This window comes from Manis javanica, chromosome 7 (assembly GCF_040802235.1).
Source record: "Manis javanica isolate MJ-LG chromosome 7, MJ_LKY, whole genome shotgun sequence".
Lineage (NCBI taxonomy): Eukaryota > Metazoa > Chordata > Mammalia > Pholidota > Manidae > Manis > Manis javanica.
In genome coordinates, this window is record NC_133162.1 from 29,639,534 (window position 1) to 29,665,382 (window position 25,849).

General features: G+C 41.0%; 1 protein-coding gene across 8 annotated transcripts in view; it reads right to left on the bottom strand.

Annotated features, from left to right (window-relative positions):
* Window positions 1-15,945, bottom strand: part of R3HCC1L (R3H domain and coiled-coil containing 1 like) — a 140,905-nt gene extending 124,960 nt beyond the window's left edge. For 2 of the 8 annotated variants that reach the window (XM_037015730.2, XM_037015733.2), the window contains exon 1: window positions 15,440-15,650. The gene's annotated coding sequence lies outside the window, so the exon portion shown is untranslated. The other 6 variants (XR_005060655.2, XM_037015729.2, XM_037015732.2 and 3 more) reach the window with 6 other exon arrangements.
* Between the last annotated feature and the right edge of the window lie 9,904 nt (window positions 15,946-25,849).

Below are 25,849 nucleotides of genomic sequence, written 5' to 3' on the forward strand. Positions count from 1 at the left end.
ACAAAGGACTGAGATGGATGAAAAACACTGGCCCCAAACAACCACACTGGAGAGTGGATGGAAAGCTAGGTAAAATTACAGGCTTAAAATAACCAAAGAGGAATATCACAGGCTTATTTACCATCAATTTTACTGCATACTGTTGCAATGAAGTAAAGTTGGCCAAAATTAATGTCAAATGAGGAGATACACACACACACATATATATACACATAATAATCCTAATTAAGCAAGGACTCATGAAGGGATTATACCCTAAAAGCAAAGTACTACTGATGCAATTTGACAAGAGTAGTTTTATACTCACAATTTCTAAGTATAAAAACTCTATGAAGGATTACTAATAATGAATTAAATTGTTCCTGAAGACAATTAACTCTATTTTCTATCCTATATTCTTCATCTAGCTACACTCGGATTACCCTCATTGTTTCTGTTCTTTATTCCCAGGCACTGACATTAAAAAAAAAAACCTGTATTTCCCAGCCTCTCCAGCAGAAAGGTGTGGCTATATGACTAAGTTTCACCAATGAAATGTGAGCAAAAGGGGGTATATATAACTTTCTGGAAGAATTCTTAAAGGGAGGGAGATGTGTTATTTTATTCTTTTCTGTTGGTTGGAATGTGTATGAAATGGCTGGAGCTCCAGTAGCTATCTTAGACCATAAAGTGACTTTGGAAAAGAACAGAATCCATGCACAGTGTAGCAACAACATGGCATGATGACAAACCATACTAGTCTTAGACTAGTTCTGGAATTCCTGACATGGACAAAAATTAATTTCTATCATGTTTAAGTCTGTTATTTGGTTGCAACCAAACCTAATCCTAATTAATATAACCTCTATACTAATATACACTTGTTTTCCTTCTGCTCTTTGCTGGCTCCTTTTCTGCCTCTCATTTCCTTACTTTAAATATTCCCCGATATTCTACCCTTGGTCTTTTCTGTTCTTCTCCCACTAAGTTCTAAGCAAAACATTCTAATAACTTCATGTCTCTATAAGCCTGCTCTTTTATTTTAGCTCTAACTTTATCTCCAGCTGCCTATCATTTCACTTGTATGAGACACAATTATACATGAACCTATGTAATTTTTAAAACAAAATAGACAAAATGGTGGTGGTAGCAAGAGTAGTTGTTGTAATGGTAATAAATGGCTAATATTTACTGAGCTCTTAGTATGTGCCAGGCATTGTCCTAAATCTAAGAGCTAATTCTCACAATAACCCTTTGAAGAAGCGAGTATTGTCACCATTCCCATTTTAAAAATGAGGAAACTGAGACCCAGACAAGTTAAATAATTTGCTCAAGACAAATAACTAATGTACTAAAAAGACCATCTAAACCTTATTATAAGGATACTATCACAGCTTAAGACTTTTTGTCCTCAGCAAACATGATAGCCACTTACATATCCACCATGATAATAAAGTTTACACCTTTGCAGGTTAATTTTCAGAAACTGCCAAATATCACTTAGAAACAAGTATAGCAAATCAGTGATCAAGCAAGATAATTTCTTTTGGGGACAAAGGGTATGCTATCAAGTAATAAGACTTGTTTTCTTAAAGGGCTCTACTGGTTCTGAAAGCAGTTTTAAAAGACAAATTCCAAAAAAATATTCATTTGCTAGAATAAATGCATGGCCTCAAGAACAGATTACTTTAAAAGGGAGAGAATTAATTTATGCTATTAAGTCCTTTATTTTTAAAGCACCAGATTTCTTAAACTACCACTCAAATTACTGAATACTTAAAACTTGTATTAGCAATTGAACTCATTAACTTTTCCCCTAGGCCTATACATTTATGTCAGACTAAAACTTTGAGGTATTCTGACTCTTCCATTTCTTCTAACCCCATAGTTATTAATATTCTTCCTCCACACTAACTATCATGTTTTCTACTTCCCCATTACTCCATAACTGTCCAGCCACTCCCAACGTGAGGTTATCCTACGAAGCTGTCAATACAAACTTTCTCACTGTTTTGATCATACAACTTTTAACAAGTACTATCACCTATAGGATCAAAACTAAGTTCTTCAGCCTAGCTTTCAAAGCCTACCATTAATTCTTCTTCATTATCCTCACATACATATAAACCTAACAAATTCTATCTCTTGATTACTCATTATCAGTAAAAACCATACCTTCTACTTGTGCAATATTATTAACATTCCCTTTTTATCTCACTCAGTTCATACTGCACTCATTTTTGCTTCTAACTTCTCCCCACTCTGTTTCTGTGGAATTTTCTACCATTCTCTACAATTTATTATCACTTCCTTCAATACAATCCTCTTCCATGAAGCCTAAATAACCTCACAGATACTGCTTTACTTTGCATTCCTCAACAAAGAGAACATTCAGTAGTAGAACTGGAAGAATCTCAAAGATTGACCAGACTAGGTCTTCTTCTGTGCATGCATGATTTTTCTAAGGAGAGGGTTAATTTTCATTAGATTCTTGTGTCAAATGCATACCTTGGAATTCATTTGACAACTGCCACAATGGAAGCCCTGAGTATCCTATACCTTGCCCTAGTTTTCAGGTTGACAATGAAATAACAGAATTTGAACCCATCTCCTAGGTTCCCACTCAAAATGAATACAAAGTTAAAGATCAATGCCCAATAATATAATTCAGGCTAGTTCTAAAAACAGTGCTAGACCCTACTGTTATTTTCTTAAAAAGCAGGGTACAAATGTACATCCAATAACAAGAGATTCCAATATAAGTGTGGATATGTTACAATAATACACTTACACAGAAAACGGAATGGAAGAAATAAACCTCCATGTTAATAGTTACTTCCAGGTGGTGAAAATACAACTATATTTTCCAAGTCCTCTATAATAAACAAATATTGAATTTATAATAGTTAAAATAAGAAATACTTTAAAAATTAAAACTGTATGGCATGAAGTTAAAGATAAAACCCTCAACCTTGAACTCAAGTGTCAGAGGCAAAGAAAAGTTTCAGGCTACCCAGGGAAAGAAACAAGAAGCACAGTAGAAAAAGAAACACCACAGTAAAATGGGAACAAATAGCCAACGTCACATCAACAACATTGGTGGCAAGAAACAACAACTACGTAACTCCTGGGACTTCTCAACTCCAGTACTTAAATCCCTGGTTCTCACACTGGAATAGTCAAGAGGTCTGAAAGTCACTGGAAATTCTGAATGTATTGAACTTAATTAGGATGGTTGCAGAGAACTACCAATCACATAAACAAATAAAGATCATTTCCTTTCGTTCTTCTGGTTCTTCTCCTAAAATGAAACTGTGAAATCAAAGGACAAAAGTTCTTTTATCATATGGTAAGATTCATATGGTGAAATCAAAGGACAAAAGTTCTTTTATCATATGGTAAGATTCATATTAGACACTAAAATAGGCTAATAAATTTGTCTTTTCCTAGCACTAGGTTTTTAATTCCAGTCCAAATCCCTTTCTAAAACTCTTGGGGCCAGAGATGCTTCAGAAATTTTTTCAGATTTTACCAAAGTTAATACAGTATATATTCTATGTTACAAAATATTCCAACCTCAGTCTGGGCAACACTCTGTAATTAGACACATTAATATTTCTGTGGGGAAAAGTATGAATCATTAAACTAATTACAATAAATAAAGACTACCAACAGAGTTTGCCACACTTCTTAAAAATTTTCCATCTTCATTACAGAATTTAGGAACCAAGGATAAAAGATTATAGACCTGAATTCAGCAAAGCTGCAGGATACAAAATTAAAACACAGAAATCTATTGCATTCCCATATACTAATGATGAACTAGCAGAAAAAGAAATCAGGAAAACAATTCCATTCACAATTGCATCAAAAAGAATAAAATACCTAGGAATAAACCTAACAAAGGAAGTGAAAGACCTATACACTGAAAACTACAAGACACTCGTAAGAGAAATTTAAGAAGATACCAATAAATGGAAACACATTCCGTGCTCATGGATAAGAAGAATTATTATTGTCAAAATGCCATCCTGCCTAAAGCAATTTACAGATTCAATGCATATCAAAATACCAATAGCATTCTTCAACTAACCAGAGCCAATAGTTCTAAAATCCATATGGAACCACAAAAGACCCCAAACAGCCAAAGCAATCCTGAGAAGGAAGAATAAAGCAGAGGGGATTATGTTCCCCGACTTCAAGCTCTACTACAAAGCCACAGTAATCAAGACAATTTGGTACTGGCACATAAACAGACCCACAGATCAATGGAACAGAGCTCAGATATAAACCCAAGCATATATGGTCAATTAATACACAATAAAGGAGCTATGGACATACAATGGGGAAATGAGCGCTTCTTCAACAACTGGTGTTGATAAAACTGTACAGCTACATGTAAGAGAATGAAACTGGATTATTGTCTAACTCCATACATAAAAGCAAACTCGAAATGGATCAAAGACCCGATTGTAGGTCATGAAATCATAAAACTCTTAGAAGAACACATAGGCAAAAATCTCTTGAATACAAACACGAGCAACTTTTTCCTGAACACATCTCCTTGGGCAAGGCAAACAAAAGCAAAAATGAACAAATGGGACTATATCAAACTAAAAAGCTTCTATACAGCAAAGGACACCAGCAGTGGAACAAAAAGGCATCCTACAGTATGGGAGAATATTTTTGTAAATGACATGTCCAACAAGGGGTTAACATCCAAAATATATAAAAATATATAAAGAACTCACACACCTCAACACCCAAAAAGCAAACAGCCCTATTAAAAAATGGGCAGAAGTTATGAACAGACAATTCTCCAAAGAAGAAATTCAGATGAAAAGATGCTCTACATCGCTAATTATCAGGGAAATGCAAATTAAAACCACAATGATGTATCACCTCACACCAGTTAGGATGACCAACATCAAAAAGACTAGGAACAACAAATGCTGGCAAGGATGCAGATAAAGGGGAACCCTCCTACACTACTGGTGAGGATGTAAATTAGCTCAATGATTGTGGAAAGCAATACGGAGGTTCCTCAAAAAACTAAAAATAGAAGTACCATTTGACCTGGGAATTCCACTCCTAGGAATTAACCCAAAGAAAGCAAATTCTCAGATGCAAAAAGACATATGTTTACTGCAGCTATTTACAATAGTCAAGATATGGAAGCAACCTAAGTGTCCATCAGTAGACGAATGGATACATAAGATATGGTACATAGACACAATGGAATACTATTCAGCCATAAGAAAACAGATCCTAACATTTGCAACAACATGGATAGAGCTAGAGATGCTTAGTGAAATAAGCCAGGTGGAGAAAGACAAGTACCAAATGATTTCCCTCATTTGTGGAGTATAACAATAAAGCAAATCTGAAGGAACAAAACAGCAGCAGACCCACAGACTCCAAGAAGGGACTAGTGGTTACAAAAGGGGAGGGGTGGGGAGGGTGGGGAGGGAGGGAGAAGGGGATTGAGGGGTATTATGACTGGTACACATGGTGTGTGGGGGTGGCACAGGGAAGACAGTACAGCACAAAGAAGACAAGTAGTGACTCTGTGACATCTTACTACACTGATGGACAGTGACTTCAGTGGGGTTTGGGGGAACATGATAATATGGGTGAATGTAGTAACCACAATGTTTTTCATGTGGAACCTTCATAAGAGTGTATATCAACACCTTAATAAAAAAAAAGAAAGAAAGAAAAGAAAAGCTGGTTTTGTCAGGTTCCCTAGGGTCCTTCCAAACGAGAACGACTTTAATTCCTCAGAAAAGGGTTTCCTAGACATCCAGGTAGCACAAACTAAAAACTCAGATTCCACACACTGGGGGGCCTTGATTACATCACGGAGAAACTTTTTTCTGACCTAGCACAAGTGAAAGAAGCAGATCCATTTCCACGGAGTTCACTCAACAAATATTTACTCAGTTGCTAATATGGGTGAAAAACTACTTGTCATTAGGTTACTAATTCGAATACATATGTAGGGAAGAGAACAGGAAAAGTACTTGAGTCCCCCATTTTTTTTTTAACACACTTATTTTTCTACTTGGTTTCATTGTTAAATCATAGCCGGAGATGAAAACTATACTTTGCATTTCATTTTTCATCTGGTGTAATAAGAAAGCCAAAGTATTCCTATTTCTTCAAACAGCCCTGAATGTACTCTTAGAACTCCTTACTGGCACAATGTTTGATACTCTAGTATATGCGCTGTATTTATGCAATATTTGGAATGACATATTAATAAGTAATCTGTTATGAAAAAAATAAAAAAATTATGGAACTGAAACTGGTCACATATGAGAGGTGTGATTATGGGTGGACTTTATTTCCTGAGTTGCCTAACTTTCTACAGTGAAATGTATCATATTATTTACAAAATAATACTTGGATTTTAAAAGGGCATGAGGAAAAAAGTCCAAGTATAGAAATTGACCAACCCAAAAACAGGGTTTAAAAAAAATCTAGTTTAGAGCTTAAAAGTCAAGAAAAGAATTAACATATCTTTGAGTTTAAAAGTTTTTACAAGTTTGGTATCAGTTTTTAAAACATATTAATAATAACACCATTAGGAAAAACTAATATTCAATAGCATATTTATTCTCTGACATTCAAAAAGTGACTATTAATTCATTTTTAACAAATTACATTTCAGTTCAATGAGTGCTTGTGATAAACTGTCTTTCCCCAAAATAGCACCTACCCCTTTCCCCAGTGCTTTCCTTTCAGTGTGTCTCTGACACTCTTCCTGTAAGAAGTGGATTCAATGTAACTGCTGTTCTCTTTGAATCTGGCAAGTTTGTGTCACTACGTGACTTCACTGAGTCACAAAAGGCAACACAGCTTCTACTTGGTTCTCTTGGGATGCTCACTCTTAGAAAACAGCCACCACCATGCTGTGAAGAAGCTCAAATCAGCCTATGTAGAGAGACCATAGGTGGGTGCTCTGGGAGACAGCCAATATCAACCACCAGACACATGAGTAAAAAAAAAACCCTCCAGATTCTAGCTCCGAGCCAGAAATCACCACCACCTTAGTCTTTCCAGCTAAGGCTCAGACAAGCCATCTCTACTGGCCCTGTCTGAATTCAGACAGAATCCACAGTATAATAAAATGTTTGTTTTACACCACTAAGTTTTGGAGTGGCTTGCTATGTGACAAAAGTGAACCAGAAAAAACACCCTTTCCCACTTGAGGAGTTTTATGTTAAACACGTACATACACATACACATACACACACACATCCTAATTTCAAGGTTTTCTCAGCTTTAAGGACAATCTAATCAGCCAATGAGGAATTGGGCAGGCCTATTTAAATTAGACAGTTTCTATTTAGGGAGCTTAATGATTCATCTCAAATATATTCTGAGTACCAAATATATGTAAGATGCTTTGCTGGGATGCCTAAAACACAAAGATGAATAAAATATAGTTATTAGTCTAATCTAGGGAGGGAGGAAATAAAAAGAGGTACACAAATATGAGTACCTAAGTGCCAAAATAGTTGATTTATAAAATCATTTTGGACTTATAAACAGTTTTTTTTATTCTTTTAGGAAAGCAGAAGGGCTTTGGAAATGCCTCGGAAAAAAACTGGAAAGAAAACATGAAAAACATGGACCTTATTATGTATTTGGATTGTGAACTTATGAGTGTTTTATGTTGTTTCTCTTTTTAATTATTTTATGTATTTTCTACAGTAAATATGTATTAGATTTTGTAAGAAAAAAATTCCTAAAAAGAAAATATTTGTTTTTTTTTTTAATGTGTTTAAATTGTACTGTGAAGGGGCTCAATCAAGTAGTTAACAGGTCTGTAAACACATAAACTGGCATGGTGTTTACAGGCTGAATATGCAAATTAAATTTAATGTTTAAAGGAAAATTTTGGTGTAATAAAAACTACATAAACAAGAATCACGGGAAGATGGTGGCATGAGTACTGCAGTGGAAATCTCCTCCCAAAAACATACATATTTATGAAAATACAATAAATACCACTATTCCTAAAAGAGACACCAGTGGATACAGTACAACAGCCAGGGTACATCTACATCTGTGAGAACTCAACATCACACGAAGGGGGTAAGATACAAGCCGCAACCAGGCAGGATCCAAATGGCCACCCACCCCAGAACCCAGCGGGAAGAAAGGAGTCGGAACGGGGAGGGAGTGAAAGCCCAGGACTGCTAAACAACCAACTCTAGAAATCCGCACCCGGAGCGCAGACACAAGGTGCATGGGGTGCTGGATATTAGAGAAACAGAAAAGCAAAACCTGCAGGCAGGTCTCTGCAACTGGCACCCCTGAGACAAAAAAAAAGTGAGTGCTTTTTGCAAGTCTTAAAGAGACAGGGACCCCACAGCAGGATGAAGTCATCCCGGCACACTTAGCCAGCAGCTGGGAATACCGGGGAACTTTCAGCACACTAACCCCCTGGGCAGCAGCGCAGCTCTGAAGCCCCTCACAGCACTAAGCAGCCCGCCAGTTGCTCCCACAACTGGCATGGACCCCGACACACCAGCCAAGTGGTGGGAGTGGCAGCACGCACCAGGGGCGGCAGCACCAGAGGAGACTGGGAGCGGCCCGCATGCGCCGGCAGCGCCAGTGGGGACCGGGAGAGGCTCATGCAAGCCCACCGTAGCAGCAACCGAGCAGCCCGGGAGCAACCCGCGTGCAAAGGCGGCTGTGGCACCAGAGGAGCCTGGGAGAGGTCCGCGCAAGCCCACAGCGGCGGTGACTGAGCAGCCTGGGAGCAGCCCACGTGTGCCAGCGGCGGCACCACCAGAGGGGCACGGGAGAGGCCCGTGCGCACCTGCAGCGGTGCCAGAGGGAGCAGCCGTGCTCCCAGAAGCTGACTGGAATCCCAGCCTGATGCACAGCTGCCCGGGCCAGACCCAAAGGCTGCTGCTGGCACACAGCTGCCTGGCAGGGGTACTGCTATCGCAGAGGAGCGCACCTGGCATGCCTGCCACTCCCTGCAGGATTCCGCATTGCTCTGACGGAGACCCCGCCCACAGCAGCTTAGGGGATTAACCTGGTGGCTGCTCCAGGAGTGCGGGTAACCGACACAGGCAGCAGAGAAGGGCAAGGCATCCAACATGCAGGAAAGGACTTTCTTCTCCCACCTGACACACCCGCAACCTGCCTACAACCACCGCTATCACCATGAAAAGGCAAAAAAATTTAGTCCAGTCCAAAATAGTTTAGACAACCCTTGAGAGAGGATCTGCAGAGACAGACCTAACCAGTCTCCCTGAAAAAGAATTCAAAATAAAAATCATAAACATGCTGACAGAGCTGCAGAGAAATACACAAGACCTAAGGGATGACATCCGGAGGAAGATTACAGAAATGAAACAATCTCTGGAAGGATTTTTAAGCAGAATGGATAAGATGCAAAAGACCATTGATGGAACAGAAACCAGAGAACAGGAACGCATATAAGCTGAGGCAGAGAGAGATAAAAGGATCTCCAGGAATGAAAGAATATTAAGAGAACTGTGTGACCAATCCAAAAGGAATGATATCCACATTATAGGGGTACCAGAAGAAGAAGAGAGAGAAAAAGGGATAGAAAGTGTCTTTGAAGAAATAATTGCTGAGAACTTCCCCAAACTGGCGGAGTAAATAGTTGCTCAGACTACGGAAGCACACAGAAGTCCAAACAGAAGGGACCCAAAGAGGACAACACTAAGACACATAATAATTAAAATGGCAAAGATCAAGGACAAGGACAGAGTATTAAAGGCAACCAGAGAGAGAAAAAAGGTCACCTACAAAGGAAAACCCATCAGGCTAACATTAGACTTCTCAACAGAAACCTTACAGGGCAGAAGAGAATGGCATGATATATTTAATGCAATGAAACGGAAGGGCCTTGAGCCAAGGATACTGTATCCAGCATGATTATCATTTAAATATGAAGGAGGGATTAAACAATTCCCAGACAAGCAAAAGTTGAGGGAATTTGCCTCCCACAAACCACCTCTACAGGGTATCTTAGAGGGACTGCTCTAGATGGGAGCACTCCTAAAAAGAGCACAGAAAAAAGCACCCAAATTATGAAGAATGGAGGAGGAGGAAAAAGAAGGGAAAGAAATAATGGTCAGACTGTGTTTATAACAGCTCAATAAGCGAGTTAAGTCAGACAGTAAGGTAGTAAACAAGCTAACCTTGAACCTTTGGTAACCACGAATCTAAAGCCTGCAATGGCAATAAGTACATATCTTTCAATAATCACCCTAATGTAAATGGACTGAATGCACCAATCAAAAGACACAGAGTAATAGAATGGATAAAAAAGCAAGACCCATCTATATGCTGCTTACAAGAGACTCACCTCAAACCCAAAGACATGCACAGATTAAGAGTCAAGGGATGGAAAAAGATAATTCATGTAAACAACAGAGAGAAAAAAGCAGGTGTTACAATACTAGTATCCAACTTCAAAATAAAGAAAGTAACAAGAAATAAAAAAGGACATTACGTAATGATAAAGGGCTCAGTAAAATAAGCCAGGTGGAGAAAGACAAGTACCAAATGATTTCACTCATATGTGGAGTATAAGAGCAAAGAAAAACTGAAGGAACAAAACAGCAGCAATCACAGAACCCATGAATGGACTAACAGTTACCAAAGGGAAAGGGACTCAGGAGGATGGGTGGGAAGGGAAGGATAAGGGCGGGAAAAAGAAAGGGGGCATTGCAATTAGCATGTATAATGTGGAGGGGGTACGGGACAGGCTCTACAACACAGAGAAGACAAGTAGTGATTTTATAGCATCTTACTACGCTGATGGATAGTGAGAAGGGGTATGTGGAGGGGACTTGGTGAAAGGGGGAGCCTAGTAAACATAATGTTCTTCATGTAATTGTAGATTAATGATACCAAAAAAAAACTACATAAACGTGTTACTTAATATCTACTTTTCTTCCCTTTCCTAGCCAATTACAAATATTTACAAGGTCTCCTCAAATAACGGATAAAAACTAACTCAAGCTTTCCATCTTTGGCCATGCCCTCATGCCCTCCTGGTTGGTCCCTCCTGCACCCTCTGCCTCCTTCTCTACATCTGTCTGTCATTTCTAAGTTCGTCCTTCTTTCTACATCCCTGATTATACTCTCCTTTCTACATGCCTCTGCTGCTCAGAGCTTCTGACTTCCCTTATGTCTCTTAAGTGACCTTTGCTCTCAGTCTACTATGTTCCCCTTTCTGTCACTCCTCCAGTTACCCATTTGTTTGTGTGCGTGTGTGTTTGTGCACACATGTACTTGTGTTTGTATTCCTCTCTTGGACTCTGCCTTTCTGTCAGTCTCTCCTCCAGTTACCCAACCTATTTCCAGGACATCCTTATTAACTTTTCCCTCTAATCTTTATAAACAAGCAGCGTTGATATTATTATCCCTATTTTAAGGATGATAAGAAAACAAACAGGACTACATGTATAAATTCAAGGTTAGGATTTAAATCCAAGTGCTTTCCTTTTTTAATATTCTTCAGGTATTCCATGGCAAAGAACTTGAAACAGCCCAACTACAAGCCAATATCAACACTATACACGGTCTTTTCTAAGAGGCAAATGTCATACTAAGGAGTACTGCCACAACCTTTTACCCACATTTTTGCCTCTGCACCAAGTTAAATAGTTATGAACTGTCAGTCACTTGCCTATTCCAGAAACCTGTACTATCATATTTACAGGTTAACCCATGTTATATTGGAACCTCATGATACTAGACACCAGAACCTATTATTTCCAACAGTACTTCTCTGCTTCTCTATTTTTATCCTAGTCTGAAACCAGCCATATTTGATATAAAAAAAGATACAGGAGGGACAACAAATATTAATAAACCTAAAAAGTGAATTGGAAGAATGAAAACTATACAGAAGGCTAGCGTGCAACAGTGAAAAAATGCACACAACCGATGAGGAGCAACTGGTCTATGTTTTATAAAGGAGACCTCTTCAACTGCAGACTTAGTGCTGCTGAGAAACACCCTATAACTTCTCTTCTACCTAAAGCTCTGACAACTGGAATTTCTCTGTAATTCAATAAGCTCTTAGGAGTTACCCAGGCTTCATCCATCCTGCTGGGCTCATTAATGGAGAACTTTAAATGTTCTCCCCACTAGCTAAGAGTACATTTTCTGCTGGTGGCATAGCAGAAGTAGGGTTCTCTTTCAGACATCAGCAGCTTACCTCCACTCACTTCTCCTATGAGTGGGGGGTCTGCAACAAATACAATTTATGTCAACTAAATTGTAATTCAGATTAGTGGTTGTTAAAGACCATCCTATAGATCATCAGTTTTATACAGTGTGAGGGTTAGTCTTGTATTTATACAGGTTCCTAATAAAAAATCTACAGTTTTACTTCTGGCATTAGCTCATTTATTTCTATTATGTCTAATGAGTGCATGAGTGTCAAGTAAACAATATACCAGTCATAGAATTCATTCTGGTGAGGTATTTTGTGAACAGCTTATGGAGCTAATGAGGACAAGTACACAGAGTCAAACATGTCAGTCAATTAACTTTGCTGTTTCAGGGTACTATGGTCATTGTCAACAACCTTAACTTTGGCAACAAAAAAATACACTGACCATGTGAAGCATTAAGTGAATATAGATGTATCACCAAAATCTGTGACTATGAAAAAAATACAATAAAAAAATTTTAAGTACCATCTTGATTTTATTAAGCCTGGCTAGATGTGCCTAGTTCAAATAACCTCTAACCTTTTCAGTCATGCAGGGTTGGTATTATTACAGATAAGAAAATGAACTCAGAATGATTATATGAACCAAAGTCAAGAAACTTGTAAGTAGCAGAGTCTGGATTCAAACTTCTATGTGTATGAATCCAAATCTTAGGTTATTTCCACAGTACCATCTGGTCTCTCCAGAACCTGCCTTAGGGACATAAGACAATCAAAAAAATGTTCTTATTCAGAACTATTCAGCAGTCATTACTAAAGGAGCATTCACTATGCACACTTAGATGCTATAGCTGAGAAAGAGTCTATCTGCCAAAAAGTTTTAACTAAAAAAAGGTCAAGAAAAGTCAAGAAACCAAAGTATTTAAAACAAAGGAAAAAACAACACATTATAGCACACAAAGTAGATTTTAATGGAAGCGACTCCATTGTCATAGCTTTGCATACAAGTCTGTGGTGAAAAAAATGGTTATCCTGCTGATTCAAACTTGAAGGTAAGAATTAAACTGGCAATGTAGAGCCGGGGATACCACATCAGAAGAGTCAGGAAACATTTCCTAAACATGTGAATCTGCAAGCATCTTACAGTCAAGAGCATTCGAAGGAATGAAAAATAAACATGTCAAGTGTTAACCCTAAGACTTCGCTTTGACCAACAAATCTTTTTTCTCTATTAGGTTTTCCTCCTTGGTTTCTCTCAACTGTCACTCCCTGCAGATAAACACACACACACACACACACCAGTGCCACCAATGCACCATCACTAAGAGTCTCCACCTTCAAAAAGAGGATTACCAAGTCTTCTGGACCCTACCCATGAGGCTGAAATTTTAGTCAAATAGTCTGGCTTAAAAAAAAAAAAAAACAAGTGGGAGGGGGGGGAAGACACAAAATGCTCTGTAAAACTCTGCCCTAGTAAACAGTCAGTATCTAAGCCATAAACATAGATAACTGTTCTGCTACAAGCTATAATGTGCAGACACAAAACTACATTCTTACTACAGGTAATAAATGAAGCATCAGTCCAACAGCACGTCCCAAAAATCTCTTCAAGTCAGCATTTTGAAAACCTTTAAAAGTGAAAAACAGCATAATATAATCCTCAAATAAAATGCAATTGCTGGAAAAGACCAAAACCCTACAATCTGAGAACTTCTGTTTACAGTATTTATGAGTTAAGAATAACTATCCTCATTTCACAAAGAAAAAAAGGAATCCCAAGAAAATACTTTAAAATTATCATCACTTATCATCATCATAGTCATCAATTACAATAGCAACAAAATAATGAGCACTTTCTCCAGGCACTCCTAAATTCTTTATCCTCTCATTGAATCCTTATAAACACCTCCTGAGGTAAGTGCTATTATCTCCACTTTAGAGATTAGTAAACAGGCAGAGAGGTCAACTAATTTGCCAAAAGTCATAAACTAGAAGTCACAGCACTAGGATTTGAACTCAAACTTGTCCAACTTTGAAAATTCAACTAATTCACTAATTCAATACGATCCTTTTTTTTTTAGCTACATTCAAGTATTTTTTAACCAGTAATTTCAGAAAAATACAAAGTAAGACTACTTAATTAGTACACCTCCAAATCCATAAAAACCAGAGTAAGACAAACCACCTGCTTAGAGTCTCAGAGCTTAATTCCCAGTAAAAAGAGCAGACAGGAATTTATATTTTGAATTCTAACTATGAGGAAACCAGACTTCTTAACACAATATATCTAGGACAAGTAAAAATTATGCCAATATTTCAGCTAGTATGCATACAAGGTTAGTGGGACTGTGTTAGAAAATTAGAGACAGGTTTAGCAGGTGTAGAATCTGAAAAGGGGAAAAAGACAAGCCCTGATGGAGAGAGGCATTAGTTTAGCACCACAGCTGGGGAAGATTAAGTGCTTTCTGAGACACCTGTACCTGAGTAGTGCAGAAGAGTGGTTGCTTGTAACAGAGCAAGGGGTGTACACAGGTGTGTGTGTTGCGCGGAGAGGGAAGGGTCCAAATTCTGGTGGATTTTAACATCCAGATGAGGTTTGAAACTGCCTCCAACAGGTGATAGGGCCCTAATGTCACCTCTTCACCAGAAACATGGCTTAAAAATACTTGTATGGCTCCTCTTTATTTCCAAAGACACTTTTTCCCTATTAACTCATTTGACCTTCACATAAATCATGATCATATTTATGATCAGGTTCATAAAGACACGAGTGTGGTTTTAAAATTCAACTAACCTGGAGTGGAGAAGGGACAGTAAAGTTATATACTTTCTCACATCTGTCACTTCTGCTGAAATCCACAACACCGGGAGGCAGGCGAGCCAGACTATTATCCCTATTTTATAGATAAGGAACTGAGGCTGCGGTAAACGGTTCAGCAAGTGGCAGACGTGAGATTGCTCCCAGAACATCGGACTCCAAATCCTGAGCTGCTTCCCTTCCTCAACTCTGCAAGGCGGCTTTATTGATAAGGAAAACTTTAATAATCGGACTTGGGGTTTCCGAGGGCCGGCCAAGAAAACCAGGAAGTTCGTCCTCTCATATCGACCGCTCGCTCCCAGCCCACAGCCCATAGCCCCGGGCTCCGGGGCAAAGGAGCGGACTCCGCTCGCGACCCGGAAATCACGAGCAGCCCCTATCTGTCTTGGGGCGGCATCTGCTGGCTACAGTTCCGAACCCGGGAATGTGGGGGTGGGCATCGCCTCAGACCCGCTCAGTACCTGTTGAAACCCGCGAAAGGAATGTCCACTCCTCAAGGAGTATTTGAGGGGTGGCCCCACAGCGGGTATGCTGCCCCGGAAGAGCAGGTGAGCTTCGGGAGGGTCCTCAGCAACCTAGGGCCCGCAGGGGTCGAAGGGCCGGAGCTTCCCAGTAACCTCCGCCCCAAGCGGGAGCCCGCCCCAGGCGGGAGCCCGCCCCGCGCGTCACGTGAGGGAAAAAAATACCGGTAACAAAAAGGGGAGAAGTCTTGTCCCAGGTGTAAGTGAAGAAGTGGAACCAACAAGCCCCAAGATGGGTGCGGTAGGAGGGAGGGACAAGAACGCGAAGCTTCTCGTTACCGGGGGCACCGTCGCTCTCCGCTTCCGCCGCCTCTCTGAAGCTTGGGCTCTTCCGCTCGCGCCTCTGGGGCGCGCGTCGGGCCTCAACACCGCCCCACCGCCCGCGCGCCGCGGGTCCTTCTGGGAGCTGGAGTCTCCGCGCGGGCTGCCTCCGGGTCACGTGAGGGAAGGAGGCTGCCGAGACGACGTGGTCAGAGAGCCGCTTGCTCTTCGCTCTTATCAGCCCTTACGGCTTCCTCTAAGCTATAAACGTACTCAAATAGCCTCACATACTGCTTGATAATACTCCTCCCTCATGTTCTCTTCACTGCCAAGTTTCCTGAAAAAAGTAGTGTAAATCGCTGCCTCCACTTCGTCCGTCCTCTGCACTGTAGCTTCTGCCCCCGCAGAAAATGCCCTTGTTGCCATCGGTGTCCTTGTCGCCAAACTCATCAGAGGTATCTTGAGGTCCTCTAACTTAAGTGTTAGGCACCATTTGACGTTGTTGGGCATTCTTTATCACTCGTTTACAGTGTCATTATACAGGTTTTTTTTCTTTCTCTTCAGTCATTCTCCGTCTCCTTGAAGGAATGTTTTTCTTAACCCACCTCTCAAATACTAGTGTTCTCCAAGCGGTAATAGAGGAGGGGAGACCCATCCCTTTCTCTCGTGAGCTCAATTTTTGTATTCCCAACTTGATGGACAATCCCTCCTTATCCGTGCCCCTAAGGCATCTCAAATGTAACAACTTAAAAAGTGAACTACCCGCTCTGCCCTATTCACTAATGTTCATTACAACCTTCAATTTAGATACCTCTCTCTCTCACTTCCCTTCCACCCATGCCCAAATGGCCACCAAATTTTGTGGAGTCTACTTCCCGAGAATCTCTTGAATTGGTTCCCTCTTCATACCCACTGCCAGTGATTTAACTCAAACCCGCATCATGTCTTAACCTGATTACTGCATTGCCATCCTTACTAGTCTCAGCACCTCTTTTGAGTCCACCCTACCGCCATCTGACCCATTTAAGCAATCGGCAAGTTTAAACATTTCACCCTTTTGGTAAACTCCTTGAAAGGATCCACCTAACAATTTGGGAAGAGGAATGGAGGTGAATCCCTTAGGTGGCTTTACAAAATACAGACACCAGCCTCACTACTCCCAAGCCCCCTATCCCATCCCATATTATGGTTGGAAGATCAAAGAAGGCAGATTTATAGCAGAACCTATTTTAGGATAGGTGGGCATAGTATTTTTTAAAAGTTCCCCCACGTAATTCAGCTATTCCACAGGTATTTTACTGGCTACCACATACCAGGCATTGTGCTGGGTGCTGAGAAAATAATAGTCAACAAGACAGTTCCTGCCCTTGTGGATTTTACATTCTCTTGGAAGAGACAAATGTTAATCAAATGATTCTATGCCAAAAACAAAACCAACAATAACAACAGCAAAACACAATTGACAGCTAAGGTAAGAACTATTCAGGAAAAATAATCTTTCCCTTTCCCTCTGCCACCTGCCCCAAACCAGAGTACAAATCACCACAGCCTATACATCTAGATTTACCAAACTGTTGACTTGCACTTGCTCTCTTCCCTTTGCATAAGCTGCCCCTCTACTTGGAAAACCCCTCCCTTCTCCAGTGACTAACTTCTACCCTAATTCTCCTCTGCTGGACTAAAAGCAAGCCCAGGAGAACACCAACCACATGGAAGATTTTCTGAGGACTGCACTGAGTCAGGCAATTAACTCCTAAGCAAGCAGAGATGAGCTGAGTAGGGAAGCCAGGAGCAGTTGAATGTGGGCTACTGGGAGCAGGGCTGCGCTAGCCAGTTTAGAGATAACAGGCCTGAGCCATTTGTGAAAACACAAATCAAGTATCATCTGCTCCAGGAAGCCTTTGCTGAGTTCCCCTGGGATGACCTATTGCCTCTTTCTTAGGTACACATCACGCTCATGCTGATCTCTTCCAGTTATATGCTAGAGCCAACTCATACCATCTTTGAAGATACAACAGTTAAATAAATACTCAGGAATATTAAGTCAGTTTTGGCAACTTGAAATTAGCTGTGATGGCAGTATTTATAGCACCAATCAGCAAATAACAATCAGAGTCTTGTTTTTGTTTTTTTTTGGTAGAGTCAGTTTGCCAGCACATCACTGTCTCTATCATACCAGCATCTCTACATTATGTCATGGTGATTACTCCCCTATTAGATAAATTCCTTGTAACAACTTCATTTAGCAAATATTTATTGTTATTTATTACTATGTGCCAGAGACTAGCCAGATGCTAAAGGAGCATACAGTGGAAAACAAACAAGCATGTTTCCTACTGTTACAGAGCTTACAATCTAACAGATAAGACAGAAAATAAAGAACTGGGCTTTATAAATTGAGCTGGGCAACTTTGTGATAGAACATCCTGGCAATGAATGGTGATGGACACTATTTTAACAAGGTGGTCCAGGAAGGCCTCTCTGAGGAAGTGACCTTTCCACTGAACACCAAAGGATGAGAAAGAGATGGTCAAAGGGAGAACCAGGGAAAAATGTTCTGGCCAAAGGGATTAGACATACAAAGAAAGCTAGGCTATTTGAAGGACAAAATGATCAGTTTTTGTTGGGATGGTATGATTATTAGTTTTATGTGTCAAATTGACTGAGCCACAGGTTGCTCAGATTTAACATTATCTCTTCGTGTATCTTTGAGGATGATTCCGGATAAGATTAGCATTTGAGTGGATGGACTCAGTAAAGTAGATTGCTCCCCACTTCAATGGGTGGGTGAGCCTCATCCCATCTGCTGAGGGCCTGAACAGAACAAAAATCAGGGGAAGGGAGGACTCCTTCCTTTCTTGCCTGTCTGCTGAGCAGGGACATTGGTCTGTTGTTCTTCTCCTGTCCTTGGGCTTGGGTTTACACCACTAGTTCCTCTGGATCACAGGCCTTCAGACTCAGACTAGAATTATACCATCAGCTCTCCTGGGTCTCCTGCTTGCAGAAAGTAGACTGTGGAACTTCTCAGCCTTCATAATCACATGAGCCAACCCTTCACAATAAATCTCTTTTATGTGTACATATATATATGTACATATACATATATGAGAGGTACATAGATATATACATATGTATATACACACACAGATACATAAATGCAAGATAGATGTAGAGATACATACATGCATACATACATAGCCCCTCGGTTCCCATTTTTCTGGAGAACCCTGACTAATGGAGAGAGCGTGGGTTCAGTGATGCAGAGGACATAATGAGGTATTTAGGACCAGGTGTGCACAGCTTGGAGGCCATGGTGAGGACCCTGGATTAAATTTTAGTCACCGAAGAGTTTAAACAAGGAGGGTGATATTATCTGATTCATGGTTTAATACAATCACTCTTGCTTTTGTTTGGAGGACCAGCATAGAAGTGGAAGCCCATCTGTTGCAGTAGGCTAGGTAAAAGATGATGAAAAGAAGTGCTGACAGTGGAACAAAGTGGGTGGATCTGACAGATATTTTGCAGATTGAGTCAGCAGGACTTGCTAATAGATTGAATGCGCATAGGGGAGGGTAGGCTGTTGAAGGAAAAAGAGGAGCCAAATGCAGAAATTGTTTATATTCATTGCCATAGCCTTAGCCCCTAGAACAGGGTCTGGCACATAGTAGGTGTTCAGTAACTGTGTGTTGAGTGAATATATCCATCCTATATGCTAAGAACTGTGCCCTATCACTGTCACACTGCTTCCTACAGGCCTTCACTAGCCCATATGGTACTTTTGTGCAAAGTAGAAAAAAAGTGTCCCTTTCTCCAGGTGGACATGGCCCATCACCATTGTGCACAAATTGATGAGTGGAGAATGGGATGCATTTCAGCCCCCACTCACCCCCTCAGCTGGCACCCTTGTGCAGTGTACAGTCTGCACAACCACATATAGTGTCCCTGGATGAACATCCTTGGGATGTGGTTTTGTGGCATGAAGCCCAGTATTCATGGGGAGAATTTGAGGTCCAGGGGAAGGAAGCCACCTGCCAGGGTCACCATCGCTGCTGCCAGGGTGACTGAGATTCAAACCTCTGCCTTCTGAATCCCTGTGGGCTCTTTAGCCGTGGAGCCACATTGTCTCTCCCAAATCACTCAGCCCATCAATAAAAAGCTAAATTCAAAATGGTGACTTTGCTTTCTTGAGTTTCTCATCTGTCTCAGTTACTATTGTTAGCGTATTTCACATTTACATAGTATCCAATATGTGCTCAGTGCCTGACAAAATACAATAAAGGAACATGAGACCAAAGGACTTTCTTTTTCTTTTTTTAACAGAACAAATAAGGAATGGCTGGTTTAAAGGGCCCTTAGCACTTGGATTAAAATGAACTGTGCTGTATTAGCTTAAATGATGCTGTAAATAATATGGGGAAAAAAATGTTCATGTGCAAATTGGTTATCCTTTGCACCCCAAACCAGCAGAGGAAGGGATAGTGAAGCAACTGGCTTCAAAGTATAAATGAGAGAGAGAGTCAAGGACATTTAAAAAAAGAAAAACAAAAGGATTCTCTCTTTAGTAAATAATAATAGCATTTAACATTTAAGAAGTACCTATTGTGTGCCAGGAGCTGTGCTAAGCCCATTACACGCCTGACCTGAGTCAATACCTGCACAACCCTACAAGGTACAATTCATTACTACCATCATTTTACACTGGAGGAAGCTGAGGCTCATGCCATGCAATTAACAGGTGACAAACCTGAGATGTGAACCAGCACAGTCGGGCTCTAAAGTCTGAGCCTCAACCACTAAATTATACTACTTCTCCATAGAGATGTTTCTGATGCCAGATCCTCCATTTTAGTAGTATGACATTTAGGAATCCTCAGAAAACGAAGAGAGGATACTGGTTCTCAGACCCAGGGATTCCATGTGGCCTCTCTGCTGAATGATTAGGGCATGGTCATTTCCAGCTTGGCTTCAAAATGGACAATTTGAACAAGGTATATAAAGAGAAAAACTCGGCTGGGGGACATTTTACAATCTCTTGGAGTTTCAATCTCCAATATAATACCACAAGTACCCATATGGAGGAGAAAATATTACCAGGAGAGAAGTAAACCTACCCCATGGAAATGTGGTCCTGATTGGTGCCTCCTAACTTGAGAATGCTTTCCTTCTGATGTTCAGCCAGTGAGCACAGAAGAATCCAACTTTACTGGACTTTCAGATCCCTCCCTTGTGACTAACATTAGTAAGCACTCCTATTTAGAAAGGTGTGGGTCCTGGGCATCGACTGGAGGAAAGATAAGACATTTTAGGACAATAGGAGGGCAGGATATCAACAGCTCCCCTTTAATGCATGAGGAAAAGCAGGATAGAGAACTCTTGACAGGTAGAGTCTGGAACTATTGACTTCAGACTCCCAATGCCTAAGTTAGGAACCCAGAAAACTCTCCAGTTATTCAACTCTAATTGAAGCCACCTTGAAAAGGCATAGCAGCAACTGTTGTTTTGGGTGACTATCTGGGCTGTGAGGTCACAGCACCTGATGCTATTATCCAACTGTGAGCTGTCCCAGTACCACCCCCGAGCTCCCCACATCCCCCAAAACACACACACACGCTCACAATTAGCTTTCCTGCACCAAGTCTATTCCATCTGCCTCTTTACCTCAAGGCTTATCTGACTAATCTGTCCAACACCACAATGCCTGCTTGGAGGGTAGGGCTTGGCAATATTACGCCTGTTTTCATCCTGATCTCAGAAGAACTTGACGCCTTAGAGCTATAATTCAGAAATAGTCTAGTAATTTCTGCCACTTAGAATCTAATGGCTCAGCTCCAACTGAGCCACCCAGATATTTAGAACTGAGTTTTGGGTTCCAACATGGCATCATCTGTGCCCTGATTTTGACATCCTTGACACCTACCTCAGGATGTGCAGCAAGCCATACCTCCCAAAGGTGCCATTAAGGACCTCTGACATTCATCTGTGGCTGTGTCAAGCACAGAGCTAGAAGGCAAGATGGCATATATAAGGAAACAATGAGACCAGGATCCTGAAAATTTCTACAATTATTCAGCACATAACCTTAGCTGAGTCACTAATCCTCAGTTTCTCATCTGTAAAATGGAGACCCACTGAAGTCACCTATCTCATTGGGTTTTCATGAGCATTAAGTCATAAAATGGATGGGAAATGGTTTGGTGAACTATAAAGGACTAACAGGGAAATGGGCAAAACAAATTTCTGCCCACAAGGGTCAGGGATGAGTAGGGAACAAATAGATTCTTTAAATTGCAATGTTAATTCTTTTTTCCTTAGGGAGAATGGTAGAGGCAGTGACCCTTCTTTAGTTTCCTTCCCAGTCCCAGACCCTTTCTCATGGCCCCAGAGCACAATCCCTTAACAAAAAGTCACAATCCCTTATCAATAGCACCTAGCACAATTTGCCTTACATATAGTAAAAATTTAGTAAGTATTTGTTAAACAAACCATCTTTTCTACTCAATTGACCAGACATGTCGCAAAAAGTTACATTCTCAGGGATATCCCAGAGTTTGTGACCCACCCCTTCATCTAGGGCAATGGAGCCTCAAATTGACCCATGTAACTCAAGAACACAAGAAACCCATCTCCAGACAAACAGAACTTCTTGCTATTCTCCAAATTGTTGTGCTATTTCATATCTCCCTTCCTCTTCCTTTTGCCTGTAACAGCCTTTCTCTCTTTCCTCCACCTCTATCAGGATCCAACTCGTGTCACCTCCACAAAACTTCCCAGGACTAACAAGTCACCTCTGCCTCCTCCTTCCTGTGAGCTCTCAGAATCCTTGCTTAAGGTGCTCCTCACCAAATCATAATTATTTATGTATGTCTCTACCCAACCAGTGCAAGTGCCGTAATTAAGCACAATGCATGGCACATTTCTATATTGGATGATCAGGTCCTCTGACCTTTTAGGCAGAACTGGAAATGGGGAGCCAAGAAGAAAATCAAGTGACCAACAACTTTAGTTTACACTCTCATTCTTCAAGAATACTTTTACAGACAGCTCCCCCCCACCAACCTAATTTGTTTACCTCTAGAAATAATCTTGCAAAGCATATGATGAATTGCCTGACAGTATGCAGAACTTTACAAGCAGTGATTCTGCTTGACCTGCTCCCTCTACCCACCCTTAGGCTGGTTCATAATAGTTAAAGGCATCTGAAGCTAAATAGCCTAGGTTTAAATCCTAGCTCTCCCAATTACTAGCTGTGCAACTTTATGCAAGTTATTTAATCTTTCTGTTCCTCAATTGTCTGATGCATATAATAATAACAGTAGTGACATTCCAGAAAGTGGGCAAGGGGTGTGGGCACTAAATAATACAAGTATCCAGCTCCTGGCACCTAATAAGGGCTCCATAAATAGCTGGTTTGTAAACAATCCAATCGTACAGATGACAAACCCATTCTATTTAAACCTTCAGAAGGTTGGGTTTGTTCCAGGACATCCTGGGCAGGGAGGGCATGTTGGGGCCACTCTGGATTTCTGTCTGGAGGCAGGACAACTGGTGTCATTGACCTTTGGGTCTAATTTGGATCCGTCACTCACTAGCCACGGCCCTTGCCTAAGTAGCTTATCTTCCCAAAGCCTGATGTCCCCAATAGGGCTGGCAGCACTGAGCTGTCTCAAAAGGGGGTGCTGAAAAGATCAATTCGTGTTAGCAAAGTGCTTTGGAAACATAACATGCTAAATATTAATGGGTCTTTCTGAGTGTCGGGAAATATGCAACCTGAACTCTACTCAGGGCAAGCTGAAGGTGGGGAGAGCAATTCTGGGCAGCCGATTGCCACATCCTTGGTCTAACTGGGAGGTGGTGCTGATAAAGGAGTGAGTGCAGCCAGCATCTGGGGGCTGGGCAGGGCTGTGGATGGAGTCTGGAAGGAAGGATGTTCAGAGGAAGGAGCTAATCCACAAATAGACAGAAACCTGGGGTAGGTTTGGGGCAAAACCAGTAAAGTCCTCAGGTTTTCTTTACAAAAATAAAAACACGAGCTCACTGCTTGCTGCTCTCTCTCTCTCATTCCTCTGAAGAGGACAGCTCCATGAGGATTTTAGCCATCTTGAGTTCTTGTCCTGCTCTCCACCTCCCAAACCCTGTGGGTATGGTGAGAAGTAGAAAATTTTTAACCTTATCCAGAACTCTCAGTCCAAAATCTTTAGTGTGGCCAGACATCAAGGACTCTCTGCCTTTGCCATTGTTGAACAGTTCTGCAGCAGGGCATCCTTTAGGACACTGCTCAACTGTCACCTCCTCCAGGAAGACTACCTGGACCCAACCAGGTTGAGCCGGGAGCTCATCTTTGGGGCTCGTGTGGTGCTCTGGGTTATTCCTGTAACTGCAGGTTACAGACACTGTTCATACTCTTCCTATACCCTCTTGACACCATCAGTTCCCACACACCCATGGCTTTCTACTGCCTATGACCACACATGTGCACACCCAGAGGTCAGAGCAAGCCAGAAGTCGGGAGTTAATAGCAAATGCCCCATATTCCCAACACTGAGACAGCTTCTATACTAGCTCTGGGAAATCCCCAGTGGGACTGAGCACTAACCCGCTTGTTAACACACTGCATTGGTTCCCTTTTCTTCCCTGTCTCAGCTTCTCATTTCTCTACTGGTACTTCCTGGGATCACTGCCTTCAGCTGCTTCTGGGCACGCAACCTAAAACACTGCCCTTGCCCTGCGGCATGAGCATTATCTGTTTGTACCTCTGTCACTAGATATAAGCAACTTAAGGGGAGAGACTTCTACTTCATCTTTTTATCCTCAGTGTTTTGAATTTGGCCTGGAACATGAGTGCTCCGTAATAGCTGTTGAATGAATGAACAATTCAAGTATTGGACCAAACAATATTAATAATAATATCCAGCACTTACTAACTCTTATATAATGTATCTCTCACTATTCTCAATATCAGGCCAGTAATGAGGAACAATTACATCCCAGAGCTTAGAAGGTAAAATATACCTGTCATAAGTGAACTTTCCAGATGTGGTCAAAACTTGCTTGCATGCCCTCACCATTAGCTTGCTTCCCCGGCGGGCTGCTCCCGAAAGCCCAGTGGCTCTGGCCTCAGGGAATCCATCACATTGGTAGGACAGCTGCTTCTGCCATAAATAACAGCAAGTGCTCCTTTCTTCTCATACCAAGTCCTCAGGCCTCCTCTCTCTTTGCTGCTCTTCAATTAAAAAAAAAAAAAAAACTGGCTGACTATTTTTCATGAATTTTGTGCAGTGTTGCCTTTCTTCTTGACTTCTTTACTTTCTTTGTGCTAAAAGAAAGGGAAGAATGTGAATCTGTAAGAATAGTGTCCAAAAAGCTGAAGCTAGAGAAGGAGCCAGTGCTCTAGGAAAAGCTAAAAGTGACCAAAGGGACTCTCTAGCCATGATTGGACGAGAGCATTAAGAAAAGGCAAAACCCATTGCTGCTGGGAAGTGTGGGAATGTATGGGTGACAGGGATAAGGAGGTCAAACTATTCCATGTTTGTTTTTTCCCATCTTCTCCAGTCTCTACAAAGGTGTTCAAACTAGAAATTGTAAGATAATTAGTATAAGAATGCATAGAATTCCAACAGAAGGGAAGCACCTAAGCAATTTACAGTGAGGTCACATCAATCAAATTCCACTATTGGCATTTGGGAACAGAGAAACAGAAACAAAGACAGTGGAGAAAGTGACTACAATTTCAACAGTCCAATACATTCTGCCTGCCTTTCCACCCATTAAGCATATACCCCAATATGAACAAGAGATGGGAGATAATAAAATAGTTATAAATATTAATTGAAATACTATATGCCAGGTGCTATTCTAAGGACCTTACATACATTAATGAATTTGGTCCTCAAAATAACCCGATGAGGAATGTACTATTACTATCCCATTTTACAGATGAGGAAACATGCATAGACAGATTGAGTAACTTACCTATAGTCATAGTGCAAGTAAGCAAGTGGTAGAGCAGCTAAGTAAATGAATCCAGGATTCAAAATTAGTCTGGCTCCAGCACTCACTAGACTCAGTTCCGAAATGCCTATGCAGGAAAAG